Source organism: Charadrius vociferus, unplaced genomic scaffold (genome assembly GCF_000708025.1).
Source record: "Charadrius vociferus isolate BGI_N301 unplaced genomic scaffold, ASM70802v2 scaffold477, whole genome shotgun sequence".
Lineage (NCBI taxonomy): Eukaryota > Metazoa > Chordata > Aves > Charadriiformes > Charadriidae > Charadrius > Charadrius vociferus.
The window spans coordinates 3,303,542-3,317,717 of NW_009649449.1; positions in this window are offsets into that span (position 1 = coordinate 3,303,542).

Sequence of the window (14,176 nt, forward strand, 5' to 3'; positions counted from 1 at the left end):
CTTAAACATACAAGCTAGTAGCCTTGCCATGGCACTCCATGGAGATAAACTCAATTGTCCCACTTGAGTTTTTCCTTCTGACATTTTTCTGTACTATCTAGTATACCAGAAGACAGATTTTCTCTACCCCCGAGGTTGCTGTGTTTCAGGAAAGAGGAGGGCATTATAATTATAACAAAAACCTAAACAAACATCTAAATAATTATACTCTGCAACAAGGGAAACTTTGGAAACATCCAGACTAAATCAGATCAGAACTTCATCTACTCCAGGATCCTGTCTCCAGCAGCAGACAGAACCAGACACTTCCAAAGAAATTCCAAGAAACTGAATAATTTGACCAGGAAAACAGTTTACTGTTAACTCCAGCAGGTCTTCACAATGTCCAAACCAGATCCAGATAACTGCTGGTTTGTTTCTAGTGAAAAGTTCTAAAATAATCTTCAGATAAGAACCCCACAAAATTTCACTGCAAACATCAACTCTATCATTTATATTAAGTGGGGATGTTTGTGGGTAATTAGATACATAGAGCCACTTACAATCCAAGTTCCCACACTCAGCTGAGCGATGTCAATAGCCGGTATGTTCACATGTCCAGTCCAATTATAACCCTAATGCAAAACCATAGGCTTGTCTTTGCAAGCCTCAGGTATTTGCAGTAGTCCAATTCCACAGCCACCTGTGTGCAGCAAGGGTTCCTACTACACCGTGTCCCTAAACTGAGAACCTGCTGCTTGATTCTCAGGCATCGCAACAAAGACAATACTGATCCACAGCAGCTGAGGTGCTGGACTGCTGCTGAGCCAGAAGTCTAATGGAAGAAAGAGCCTTTCCCATTGTCTCCGTCAGGCCACGGAGCCAGACGAAAGGCTCAAATCTGACAGCCTTTTGTTCAGCTGCATCATCAGAGCAGAGTCTGGAAAATGTTTGGCTGGGAGGCAAGAAGCTGTTCCCATTGTGCAGACAGCAAATACAGGACCCTCTCCTTCCCTTGGTGTCTCTCAACCACAGGCAGAACCTTCCAGGCTGCAATTCCAGGTTGCTTTGCCACCTTTCTGCCTCCTAGCTTTGGCACTGCAGAGGTTACTCGCTGTTTCTTGCATGACTTCTGGGATGGATGCAGATTGCTGTGGTTGCTGCTGTCATGAATTGGCTATTTCCTGACTGAAAGAAGCCAAGTTCAGGCTGAACCCACTGAAGTCTCCTAAAGAAAACCACCCACTGGAAGGAAAGAGCAACAGCTTCTCTGGGGTTCACAATGAGAGAAGAAAAGGGACACGGGAGGCTATTTCACAGATCTTTGCCCTTTCCTTACTCTTTAATTCTGCACAGTCTCTAGTCACCCCTGTCTTCCTAGAGCTTTGCTAGTCCAAAGAGATCCTGGAAGGGCAGCTGCGTCAACACTTTGCCCAGTCAGGAGCTGAACTTTTAACTAGATTCTCCACGGAGGCTGGCCTGAACAGTGTTCCCTAGCCTCTCTCCTTCCTCAGTCCCACAGGTATTTTGGGTATTGATTCTCAAAACAAGAAGCATCCCTTAGCTGCCCACTTGTGGCATACACAGCTGTCCACCCTGACCACAAATCCTGTCCAAAGAAAGCAGCTTCATCCATGCAATGGAAGGGAACCTTCCAGGACCAACACAAGTGTGTTTGCTTCCTGGAGCTCTGCACCTGCTCTCCTCATCACAGATCGGGCTAGCAGGGAGAAGAAAGGCTCCCACGTTTCCAGAGTCACCCCTATTTCAGATATGAAATAGATATTTCAAATGCTGGTGACTCAGGTGGGAAAAAGCCCTGCTCGAAGACAGTGCAAGGGTCACAAGATTAATTGGCTTGTGGGAAATAATCATGGGCAAGGCGTGTAGGCCAGGAAGTTTCCTCTTCCTGATTTCTTCCATTTTAACATTTTTGTTTTCCACAGCTGCAGACTGCACTGAAAGACCTCCCAATAAATCCAAACTGAAGACCACCAGTCTGGAAAAACTGAGCAAGTATCAGATCGGGAAGAAGGTCTGATGCCAAGAGGTACCCTCCATCCTTTTATTGCAGTTCTGAGAACCATTAACCCTGGGAAGCAGGAGCGGAAGTGGCCACTTCCACCCCATTTTCACAGCTATAAATACATGTAACATATTAAAAAGGAATGCTGGGATTAATGCTCTGTTGACACAAAGATACATATTACAGTACAAGGCCTTATGAACAGGATTTATCATCACTCCATTGCTTATTACCATCAACTTCTTTAGATCTTTAAATACAGGACCCATAGTACTCTGCCATGATCAAAGGAAAGGAGAAAATATCTACCCATGAGGAGAATCAAGGTTAACTCCTAGAACTGAAAAGAAGTGGGGAATGCTACAGCTTGGGAATAAAGAGTGATATTTAATAGGTACAGTGGCAAAGGTAGGAAGGATCCCGCAAAACCAAAAACATAAGCAGAAATAGAGCTTTGCATGGAAACAGCAAAAGAGCAAAGACACTGCAGTTCAGGGTTAATGTACACTGACACCAGTTATCTCCTAGTGGGAATTGCTCAAATAACCCTTTTGTCATGCCAGTAGTGTGATCAACCTGTATCACTCAGAGGGATAAATATGCACCCATATTCACTCCCCTCTTTCTAAGAAAGGTCTGGTGTAGGCAGGGGGAGCCTTCAGAGCTGCCTGCTGATGGAAAAGAGCAATGTAACACAGAACCATGTGAATTACCAGAGGGTGTATGCTTCCCGAGAGGCTTCATTTGGTTGCAAAGCTTTACTCATTAAAATAAATCTTTCAGCTGCAATGAATCCCATAAGCAAGCCTGAAATAATCCAACTTGCAGCAAGAGCTGTGAACTAAAAGGACAAAACTGAAACCCAACCACAATAACAGGGCTGTCAAGTGAAGCCTGTCATTATTCCAGTGATGTAACAAGCCGCGTACCTCTTACAGACCCAGCATTACAATGTCTGTTCCCTAGCCGTAAATGCTAAAGCCCCTGATTTGCCTTCTCTGAAGAACATATTCAGAATGACAAGTTGAGGGTCTGACCAGATGTTTTTCTGCTTTATTTTATTTCACTGGAATCTGCTGTGATGACCAGCCTGTGAAGCAGTCACCAAACCAGCAGTGGAGGCAAATACACATGCCTGGTGTATGAGAATGGCAGATCTCTGACACCCTTTGCACTAGGTATTATAAAACAATATCACAGCAACAGTTAATAATACCCCTGGGACAACCCATTTCCAGCAAAGAGGAAGGTGAAGTCCACAAAACCACCCCGTAGTGTTAGTCACCGCAATGGTCTAAGCTCTGCTATGCCCAAGCACTCCTGAAGCAAAATCAGAGGGTTGCCCAGGAACAGTAAGTGTTATTTGGGGGCTGTCCTTTACAGGCAATTCCTCAACTTCTTCCTATCTTGGATCTCCAACTGGAAAGCTCTACATGCCTATGTGCCAAAGGCATTGGAGCATAAATTAATGAATGTGAATGTCCAGGTATGCAAGATATTTAGTTAGATGGAATCTTAAGAGGTTTTTGATCTTCTGCTTAATGCACTGAGCTTTGCAGCTTGCCTAGCAGAGACTTAGATATGCACAAATGAGGAGTTAAACCATAGCATCCAAGCAGACTGCTCTCTTACTGAAGCAATTAATGTGTGTGCATGTGTGTGTTTATATGTTCTTCCAGCACTGCTGTCCTCATAACAGGTCAGAGTTCTGTCTGCATCTTTTGCCGTGAGGCGTCTCTACAGCTCAGCGGTTCCTGTTGTCTAGCATCTGTGGATGGCACTATATTTAAATACCCTCTTTTGTTGGAAAGCAGTCAGCTTCAGATTCCTGGGATTCATCTCAAAACCATTAATAGAAACCAGTTACAAAAACAGAGAAATTGCCCAGGAAACCAACACAGATATATTTTTTTTTCCAGACTGAAGCCTGAAGATTATTTTTCCAAAATAAAAATGTGTTTTGGCAATTTTTCCACAACATGAAATCCTAAAAGCTGGGTCCAGTGTGGGGAGAAAAGCCAAATGGATTTATGCACCCAAAAAATCATCAGAGGCAGATACTTAGCAGGTATAAATCAGCAAGTTTATACTAACTATCATGAACCTATGTCAGTTTACGCCTGCTAAGAAACTTCCTCATAAAAACCTTGGATTCCACAAATACCCATCAGATCATTAATCATATCCCTAGAGAGCTTTAAGTAATGGTGACATTTGGTTACCCTTTTCATTGAAGAAAAGAGAAGGCAGAGCCTCCTTCTATTCACCTTGTCTTTTCTGTAGATCCCACATAGCTCTGCTTCACCAGATGGTTTTTCTGGTGCTGAATAGATTTGCCTATTCATACAGCGTATCGTGCCATTCATAACCTGTGAAAATCACTGTCAAGACCTTGTAAATAATAATTTTTTTTAATAGTAAACTCAATTATTTTGAATCATCATCAAACATTGCTCCAAATAAGCACCTGAATAAGATGCAGTTCAGTTGGTTAAATCCCAATAGATCAATGAATGTTCTCACCGAGGTGGTTTTGTTTTTCTAAATGGTATTTAATTTAAGCACAACCTCCTCAATCTCAGCAGGCAAAGACTTCGTCTAGGGTACCTGATCAAGGGAACACTTGAATACAAGCCTCTATCTCCTCTGTTACTTTCTTTTGAACTCATTTTTAGTTCACAAATCTTAATCGAGGTTTAAATCTACAGTCCCCTGCACTATAGCACTGCCTCCTATTAAAGCTAAAGGAGTAGTTCCATTAGATGACAGTAATAATGGGCTGTGATCCTATATCTAGGCTAGCCACAGAAACAGAACTTCACATGTGTAGCCAGTATTTTCTCAGACATCAAGTATAAAATTTATTATTATATTTCATGATATCCACAGGTGCCAACCATTATCAGGATCCCTTTGTGACAGAGAAGGTATGAGCAGAATCAAGGTCCTCACCTTAAAAAACCTAACCAAATAAATTAGAAATGGGAAAACAAACAAACAAACAAACAAACAGCAAGCAAATCAGGAATGGAAATAGACACACAAAGAAACACCTCACTGACATCCACAAAGCAGGTGTAAATTATAGTTTTCTCTTAAGTTTAAGATATTAAGTTTAATATCTTTGGCATAGAAGAAAGCACATAAAAAGGGAAATCTGGAAAATCGGTTCTCTATGAAAATAGTTTAGTTTTACTTGAAAAAAAAAAAAGATTTAATCTAAGTAGCTTGCCATGATTGTTTCAACTAAAATGTCTTTAAAAATGTATAACCTAGAAACACATTATATGGGGCTTTTCCTGCTCCCTCATTCATATTTGCAGGGGTCTTTTTATTGGTGGCCTCACACTTGTGTTGACTTGCTCCACATAGGCAGCCTTTATATACAGCACAGGCAGCTTCTCGCAGGAAAATTTTGTAGTCTAAACAGACAGGAGCAGGAGGGAGACATACAACACAAAAGGAAATGACTCACCCAAATTCACACGGCAGATCAGTGGCAGAATTCAGAATACAGCCCAGACCAGCTGCATGTCAGCCCAGTAGTACCTTACTCCCTGTGCAGCCTCTGTCCTCACAGGGAGCTCAGAAAGCCCTGGCTCTACGGGAAGACTCACTCCGCACGTAAGACTGACAGGGAAGCAAACTGAAGGGCAGAGTGAGACAAAAATCTCTTTCGTATCTTTCAGCTCTGGAAAGCTTCAATGATACATGGAACTCCAACATAATATGGACAGAACCCTGATTTTTAACTTTACATTGGCCTGTTGCACCCCTCTTGCCTCTCAGATTTTTCCAGTATTCTGATTCCCTAGAGCAAACAAGTCATTATTACCTGCTGCTTCTTTTCAGAAGACCACAATGAAATCATATTTTTAAAATTTTGTTTAAAATATTAAGTACTTATCTCCTAGTCTATTCTGAAACCCAGTAAAATAAAATTAAAAAAAATTAATTTAGCATTTAAAAAAAGAAAAAAAGCAGGTATGAGCTCAAAATCACTACATGAACCATGAAGTTCCTGAGGGGATGGAAAAATAGGCAAATCTCAATTGGAGTTACCATCAATCATAACTTCAGGAGTTGGCTCTATTCATGTATATGCATCTATTAATCTTCCTCTAAGGTTCACAGTAGCAGCCAGCAACTGTGTGTTGCTAGGAACAGGGGGAATTTTTTCAGGGCTCCTGACAAGCTATCACTTACAACTGAGTGCGCTCAAAAGTTCTAGATCTATACAGACAAACGATCCCCCCATATTAACTTCTGGATATCAAGTGTCTGAGATAGAAGGGTATCCAACGTATGACACGGGACTGACTCACTCCCATGGGAGCTGTGGTTCTTATTTTTTTCAAATCCACACTGAAACCGCTGTGCTCCCCTCTAGGGGATAGATACCTAGTACTGGTCCAAGTTGGCAGATGGTAGACAGCACCGAGATTCAGGAGGAAATGATTGAGGGATCAAATCACTACTTTGAACATTTACTCAGCCAGTGTGCTTGCCTTAACAAATGTGAGAGAAAGCAGCAGCTTGACTGTTACTCATCCACTTTCCAAATTCCAGAAAGAAGGCACCCAACAGGCAGTCCCGGGTCCCATCTTTCAGTTCGGCACCACTCCTCTGCAAAGAAGAGGCCTGCACTTCGCACACTTTTTCATTCCAGATCTCAAGGCAGTTTACATGGAAGTTATTAACCCTACACAAGGAAGGTAGGTTCTGAGGAAGAGAGGGGAGAAGTAACTGGACCAAGGGGCACTGAAGAACAGCATCCAGAAATCCTTCATCACTGTCCAGTACTCCGACTCGCTGACATGCCCCTCGAGCATGCCGGGCAGGCCGACCACACCACAGCCCTGGCTGACCGCAGGCACAACACCACCAGAGTCTCACTCCTTCCATTCCCGCCACAGGCAGAATCACATAGTAGCAGTTTCTGGCTGCACTGCCAAAACTTTACCATGGGGCACTCATCAACACCAGGCTGGCAGCATTACTGAAGTTACACCATTTTCAGGCCCTGATTGCAAGACACACCACCAAGAAGTCCTGTGCTTCTGCTCTCCTTTATCAGAGACAAGAAGAAAGGACATAGAATGGCTTGGGTTGGAAGGGACATTAAAGATCATTTAGTTCCAACCCCCGCTGCCATAGGCAGGAACACCTCCCACCAGCCCAGGGTGCTCCAAGCCCCGTCCAACCTGGCCTTGAACACCTCCAGGGATGGGGCAGCCACAGCTTCTCGGGGCAACCCGCGCCAGGGGCTCACCACCCGCACAGGAAAGAATTTCTTCCTCATATCTAACCTAAATCTCCCTTCTTTCAGTTTAAAACCGTTCCCCCTCATCCTATGGCTCCCCTCCCTGATCCAGAGGCCCTCCCCAGCTCTCCTGGAGCCCCTTTAGGCACTGGAAGGGGCTCTGAGGTCTCCCCGGAGCCTTCTCTTCTCCAGGCTGAACACCCCCAACTCTCTCAGCCTGTCCTCACAGCAGAGGTGCTCCAGCCCTTGGAGCATCTTCATGGTCCATCCAGGTCTGAACCTAAAAGCATTCTGAAGGAGGACAAGGAAGATTCACCTATACTGAAACAGGCTTTGATGCCACCTTATTGCCTAACTCGCTGTTTGTCTTTCTCACCAGTAACCTGCTAAGCGTCCATGCCAGAAAAAAACACACCAAAAAGCAGTGATCACCCACTAACAGCCCCAATTCAGTGCTAATGGAGAGGACTAAGCAGAGAGCCTCTTCCAGAGCAGCTCTCACAGGCAGCAATAGGCCTGGTTTCTCTAAGATGGGAAAAGCTTAACCCACAAGTACACAGCACTGCTTATTTCTGTGAAGAACCAAAATTTTCTGAGAGTACTCAGGGAGCAGACACATTTAGCTGAGAGATGCCATTTTGTGTCCCCTTTCTGACCATCAGCATTGTGCCTCAAACCACATCTTTCGGTCTCTCTGTGCATGGGAACAGTGTTCTGGTACTATGAGCTTTTGAAGGGAAACTCCATTCCTCACACTAATTGCAGCCCATCTGTTGTACCCGCCTAAAATAATTAAGCAGTGGGATTCCAGGCACATCATCTTATTTTGAAATCAGAAATGACTGGGCAAGAGTGGAAAAATTAATAGGTTGGCTCTGAAAAGGGTGATCAAAGGTTGACTCCCAGAGAGTTTTATTATTTACCTCAGGTTTGCAGGCCATTTCATTTAAAATAAAAATACTTTGGCTGAAAGGAGGTTGCTTTCCATAATGTAATATAATTCTGCTGCCAAATTTAGACACACAAACGTGGAGCCTGGCCAACTTTTAAGGGTAGTCTATGCGAATTGTGTATTTACTCTAGATCAATCCAAGAGGACTCTGACAACCATAAGTTTAGCTAAAGAAAACAGGGTGCTGCTTGCTTTGCCTCCTTTATAAATCAGGTGTTCTGTTTCTGCACACAAACCTACTTGCTAGAACCACCACTCCTCCTCCTATCCAGATATCTGAGTATTATACTCTAGTACTAAATCTGACTTTCTACCACCCTTTTGAGAATAAAAAGATCTTCATCCTCTTTAAGAAAGAGAGGAAAATGAGAAATTAAATTTTTTAGTATCTTGCCAAATGTCACAGAGGAAACATGTCAGAGCCCAGAAGCTCCTGGCTCCTCATTTCTTATTGTATCTTAAATAGTATCATAATCCCAGTTGAACTAGTGGTATAATATGGAACCTTTCAGTGTTCTCTACTCTCTGATGATTTTATTCTCTAACAAGGATCATTACTATTCCTTTCTTCCATGAAATCAAACCAATAGCTCTGAGGTGCTTTTTTATCTGCTCATTAAATATAAACACCAACAGAGAGTAGTCAGCCATCAGTGAAGAAATTAACACTATTCTGAAGCTAGTGCGTCCTCTGAAAAGTGACTGAAAAGCACACAACTCTGCCTAATTTTTCTTGCAAAAACTGCCTGCTGTCCAAGTGGCCATTGAGGAGTTATGGAAGAGTGAAATACCCGAGCATGCTGACTCTAGCAAAATTACTTTCAACAGACAGGTCCAGAGGGAATGGTTTCACTGAAGAAAATACAGATCCTGTAAACATATAGAAAACTTGGCTCTTCAGTCACAGATAATGAGGTGCTCCTGACAGAACCACAGCAGAGAAGGCTGTTCCTTTGGCACTTCTTGGCTCCATAAAATAACATGGTACTCGCATAAGAGAGTAGAGGGGTGGGTGTCTCAGTTACTGTGCAGAACAGTAAGTGAAAGCATCCATCCACAGCACAGTAACCCAGTATTAGCTGTTACCACTTTCTAGTGAAACTGAAGGAACGTTTCCATAGTGCCTTCATCCAAAATGCCAAAGCACTTTTCAAAATTATCACATTCACCCATGACAATTCTGGAGCAGAACACGGCAGGTGCTTCACAAAACAAAATCCACTATTTAGTAGTTTAGAACAGAGGAAAGAAAGAATATATATAAACTTGGAGACCCCACCCCACACACCCCTTCTAACCTAACCTGATATTGTGAAATCAGCAATCACTCCCAAAGACTCAAGCACATTCTACCCTTTAGTAGAAGTCACAGCTTCCATCATTGCACGAGTTCCCTTTTTATTCATGACAAAGCTGAAAACTTTCAGGGAAAACTGCACTTGTTTGGGTTTTGTTTAGTTGTTTTTTTGTTTTGTTTTTTTAAAGAACATTGCTAGAGGTCTCTTGAACACAAAGGCAAAAGAGAAAAAGCTTCTCACATCATACATACCACACCCCTTCAGTGCAGCTTACAGGACCCTGAAACACACATACATTGAGCTGCCTTAAGGGAAAGAAATGGTCACTTAATAGGATCCAACCACATTTATGAGGACACCTGACCTGATTTTGACCTACTCCAGGCCGGAATACACAGCAAACTGGTTTTCTCCTTGCTGGTTGTAGGCTTTTAGCAATAGCCCTTTAGAATAGAAGACGACAAGTTCCCTTTGGCTCAACAGAGCAGATCTCATTCCACTCTCCAAGCATATACCTGAAACCCAAGTGCTAATGTTGAGCTAATTCCCAGGCAGGCACACAACAGAAAGCTTTACCTGGAGCTAATTTGTACCAGTGCCCAGTTTATGGCATTCATGCTTTGTACTGCCCTCTCCCAGCCCAGGTCCTCACAGCTGTACAGAACAGCACAAGCTTGTATACCTCTGCAGAGCCAGGAAACCTGTCATCCCCCTCAACAGCCTGTGTATGTTTGGGTAACAGAAACCATCTCAAGAAGGGGAAAAAAAAAAAAACCAAAACCCCAAAACAAACCACCAAACAAAAAAAACCCAAATCCTACAACACAAAAAAACCAGTAAAGCTCATTCAGAGTTCCCACTCTGAGCTGAGGAGCAGGCCCATGACACCAAATGCAGTAATGCATATTCTTCCATCAGTACAATGTGGAAATGTTCAAGTTACTTTAACCTAGCAGCCCTACTCCAGAAGCAGTTGTCCATACACTGAAAGCTACATACATGTATTTGTATTTGCTCTCCTTTCTGCTCCCCAGCCGCATTCCATCACTCAAGGAGGTGTTGCACCCAAGGCACAGATATCAAGATTGTTGTTTTCCGCTCATTTTCTTTTCACAGTCCCAGGTTTTTGCATAAATTACTAGTAAGAGAAAGCCTTTCCTGTCTTTCCGAGGGCTACAAGCCTTTTCCCTTCCCTAAGGAATGGATGATGTTATCAGAAAGTAGGACACATTTAGCTCTGTCCTACCTTCCAATGGGCCTACAGCAGAAGTTCTCACAGACGGCAGGATGCCAATAATAATACAGGCCATTCTCCCACATCACAAAGACAGTAAAATTAGGTACTGGGAGTTCTCTGGAGGGATGCCCGTTCAGACCTAGGGAAAGCAACGGAAAAGATCATATGCAGCAGCATCTTCTGGACAGTAACTGAAACAATATGAATGGTCAAGGAAGCCAAACCAAGGCCTGCTAAGCCTGGGTGACCAGTCACAGATTCTGCCTTCAGGATGTACCTGCTGATTCTGCTGCTGAAAAGACTCCAGCTGGCTGTTCCGTAATGAACTCGCTGCCTCACTGCTGACAGCCGCAAAACCCCTTTGTCAGTAGAGGAAACGGCTCTGACTCAAAAGCACCCAGGGAACGGAGCTGGTGAGTAACGTGGTGCTGTTTACACAAAGTCACATTGCTGACTGTAACTGTTGTCGTTTCTTCTACTATTTTCTTTCTTTGCCATGTTCTTCTATGACTGCTTATTCTTCAAGTTTAACCAGTTCCTAACTGGCTGGTGGTAAAACTCAGCCAGAAGCATCCTGCCATTAATTGTGAATTCCCTTAAAATAAACCTGACAAATTCCAAGCTATTAGTTTTTTTACCTGATGTGCCGACTCCTTGCTTGGGACTCCACATCCTTGTCTTAACACCAATCACTTTGCAAGTGGTTATGGGACTCTGAAGTGCTTGCAACTGCTGTGAGGCTTCGGTAGTGTTTTCTCCAGACCTAGACATACCAAAGGCAATGACACTCCCTCAGTGCAAGACATGCCTGATCAGCACCAAGTCTTGTTTATTGAACAAGTGAAAAAACTCATTTTTGACCCATATTTCATGTTACCTTTCTACTTTAAAAAAAAAAAATTTAGCCACATTTCCTAGGGAAACAAGGCACATGCAGTTATACAATCCCACTGTCCATTCAACTTCCTCGTTCTTACCGTTACTTTGAAACACATTAGCCAACTTCAGCTACATTTGAGAGTAGGGAACAAGTCTCGTAGTTTTATAGTTCTTACAAATTTTCTTACTAGCATAACAGAAGAAAGATGCATTTGTGTCCATGCAGTGAGCGAGACTAAAAAATTCAGTCTTATTTCATGGAATTGACACAAGAGTGACATATGAGACGGTTGTCTTAAATTCTCTGACTCACAGAATTCCTTGTTTCAATTTTGTTCCTGTCTTACAGGGAAAGGCAAGGAAGAATGGATACTTCCATGGGAAAGCCAGCATACTCTCTTTGCTTAAAGCTAGCTCAGACGTCTACAAGAGCTACAGTTACTGATTTTTTATTTTTTAAATTTAAAAATCAGTCGGAAAAGCAAACCCCACTTTTCAAAACCATTTCAGTTCTGCAAAAACGCAACGCTCCAGGTTAAGTACAGAGTGCTGTTATTTTTGGAGAGTAACCGACCAGGCTCAGCCCAAGCGAACCCAAACCAGGATGTTTTCACAGTCAGAACAGAAGTGCCAACAGCAGAACAGCATGAATGGTGAAAAGAAAAGATGTAATTTTAGTTATCCACAGGTGCTGTTTGCAAGATCAGTAAGATCACTTCAGCTAGATTTTCAGCTAGTGTAAACAAGCATGGTTTATTAACTTTGGAATACATGGACTAGGGTTCACACCCACTGAAGTAGAGCTGGCTTCATATTTTGAGAAGGACCAACTCAGACCTACTGAAGCCAATGTACATACACCAACTTATCCCAGGTAACATTTTGACAGCTTTTAATATGAAAGCCTACCATTTAGTATGGGTATTAGCTCACCAGAGTAAAGGTACACATTGTTTCTACTCAGGAATTACTGGGCAATAGTAGTCAGGTAACAGAAGGAGCAAGGTCCTATTAACCCCCTGAAAAGTGTATTTTAGACCTCAGATGCTCATAAATACTCCCTGACTTGGGCTAACATGTACTCTCCTTCTATGACTGGTCTTGAGTTTACTAATAGAAGAAAGAACAACAGTTCCCACAATACAGACATAAAAAGAACCTGGGCTTCCGGTGCCAGAGTTACGGTATGCAGAGAAACCTTCCCGCAGCAAATGAGAAGGCATCCACCTGCTCTCTCCCTCTAATGTAAAAAAACCCAGAACCCAAGAAACAACAAACCAAATAAAAAAAACCAAACATACACAAAACCCGAGCAACACCTCCCCCCCAAAAAAACCCAACAGAAACACACCAAAACACCACCACAAAACACACACACTCCAATAAAACAGGTTCTTAGGCACACTACCGATCAGGAGCCAATACAACACTAACGTGAAGTGTATCTCCCTTTACATTTGCTGCTGCAGTTGTGCGCAGCCAAGTTTACTGAGCATCCCACAGCCTGTCCTCAGCACTTCAACACGCGCATGCCTGCTCCCATGAAATCATAGTGAAGAACACAGTGAAGAAACACTTTCAGTCTGGACCTTTCATGGTGACAGTTCATCAGCCTAACAAAATCTGACTGTCTGGGTAATACCAACATATTTTATTTTTCCAGGCTCCCTGTACTTTAGGATTTCAGGATGCCCCAACCTTCTGCATGTCTCCAAAAAGCCTCAATTCAGATCAGTGTTTTCCTTCAGTGTAAATTCTTTGATCCCATTACAACCTATGAAGCTCCTGGTTTGAATCAGCTTTGGGTCTGGTCTCATGAGCGGGAACTGGAGAAGCCATCATTACATTCCACTCCATTTCCTCTCCACATGACTCCTTCCTGGACAGCCAGCAACTGTCCTTCTGTCTGTGCCAAGGACAGCACGGAGAAGGCATCCGTGAGCTCAGACTCACTGTCTGCATGACCTCAGGGCTGCTTTAACAGCTAGCAGACTATCTAACATGCTTTGTAGGGTAAGCACAAGATTTCCAAAGGAAAGGAGCATCTTGTATTGACTGCTGGACTTTCCCTTTTCCTATGAGAAACTCAAAGTTGAGTAGAATTAGTTTGCAGTGAGCCAAAACCACAGCAGACAATTACAGCCTGTTCCTGTGGAGAACTGAAGCAAATGGCTACCATATAGAACTAAAATCCCTTCCGCAGACTCCAGACCATCTATGCTATGGTTAAGTGCTGTTTGTGCATGAAGAGGTTAAGCAAAATTGCTAAGCTGCTGCAAGTCACACGCACTTTAAACGTTTCTACTTTCCACCAATAAAGGGTTCCATCCTTTTTACCAAAGGGACCAACTTTCTTGGCTTCCTCATTTGCACTGAGACTAACATTTCAGTGTGGTTGCTATCTTTATAAAAAGGTAATTGAAATAAATTTTCTACTCCCCATCAGCATCACAGGTCTCCTGCTTCAGCATTATTTCTAAAAATCTCTTGTCATTACTAACACTTTATCTCTACCACTGTGGAGCACTAAGCAATTGTTTAA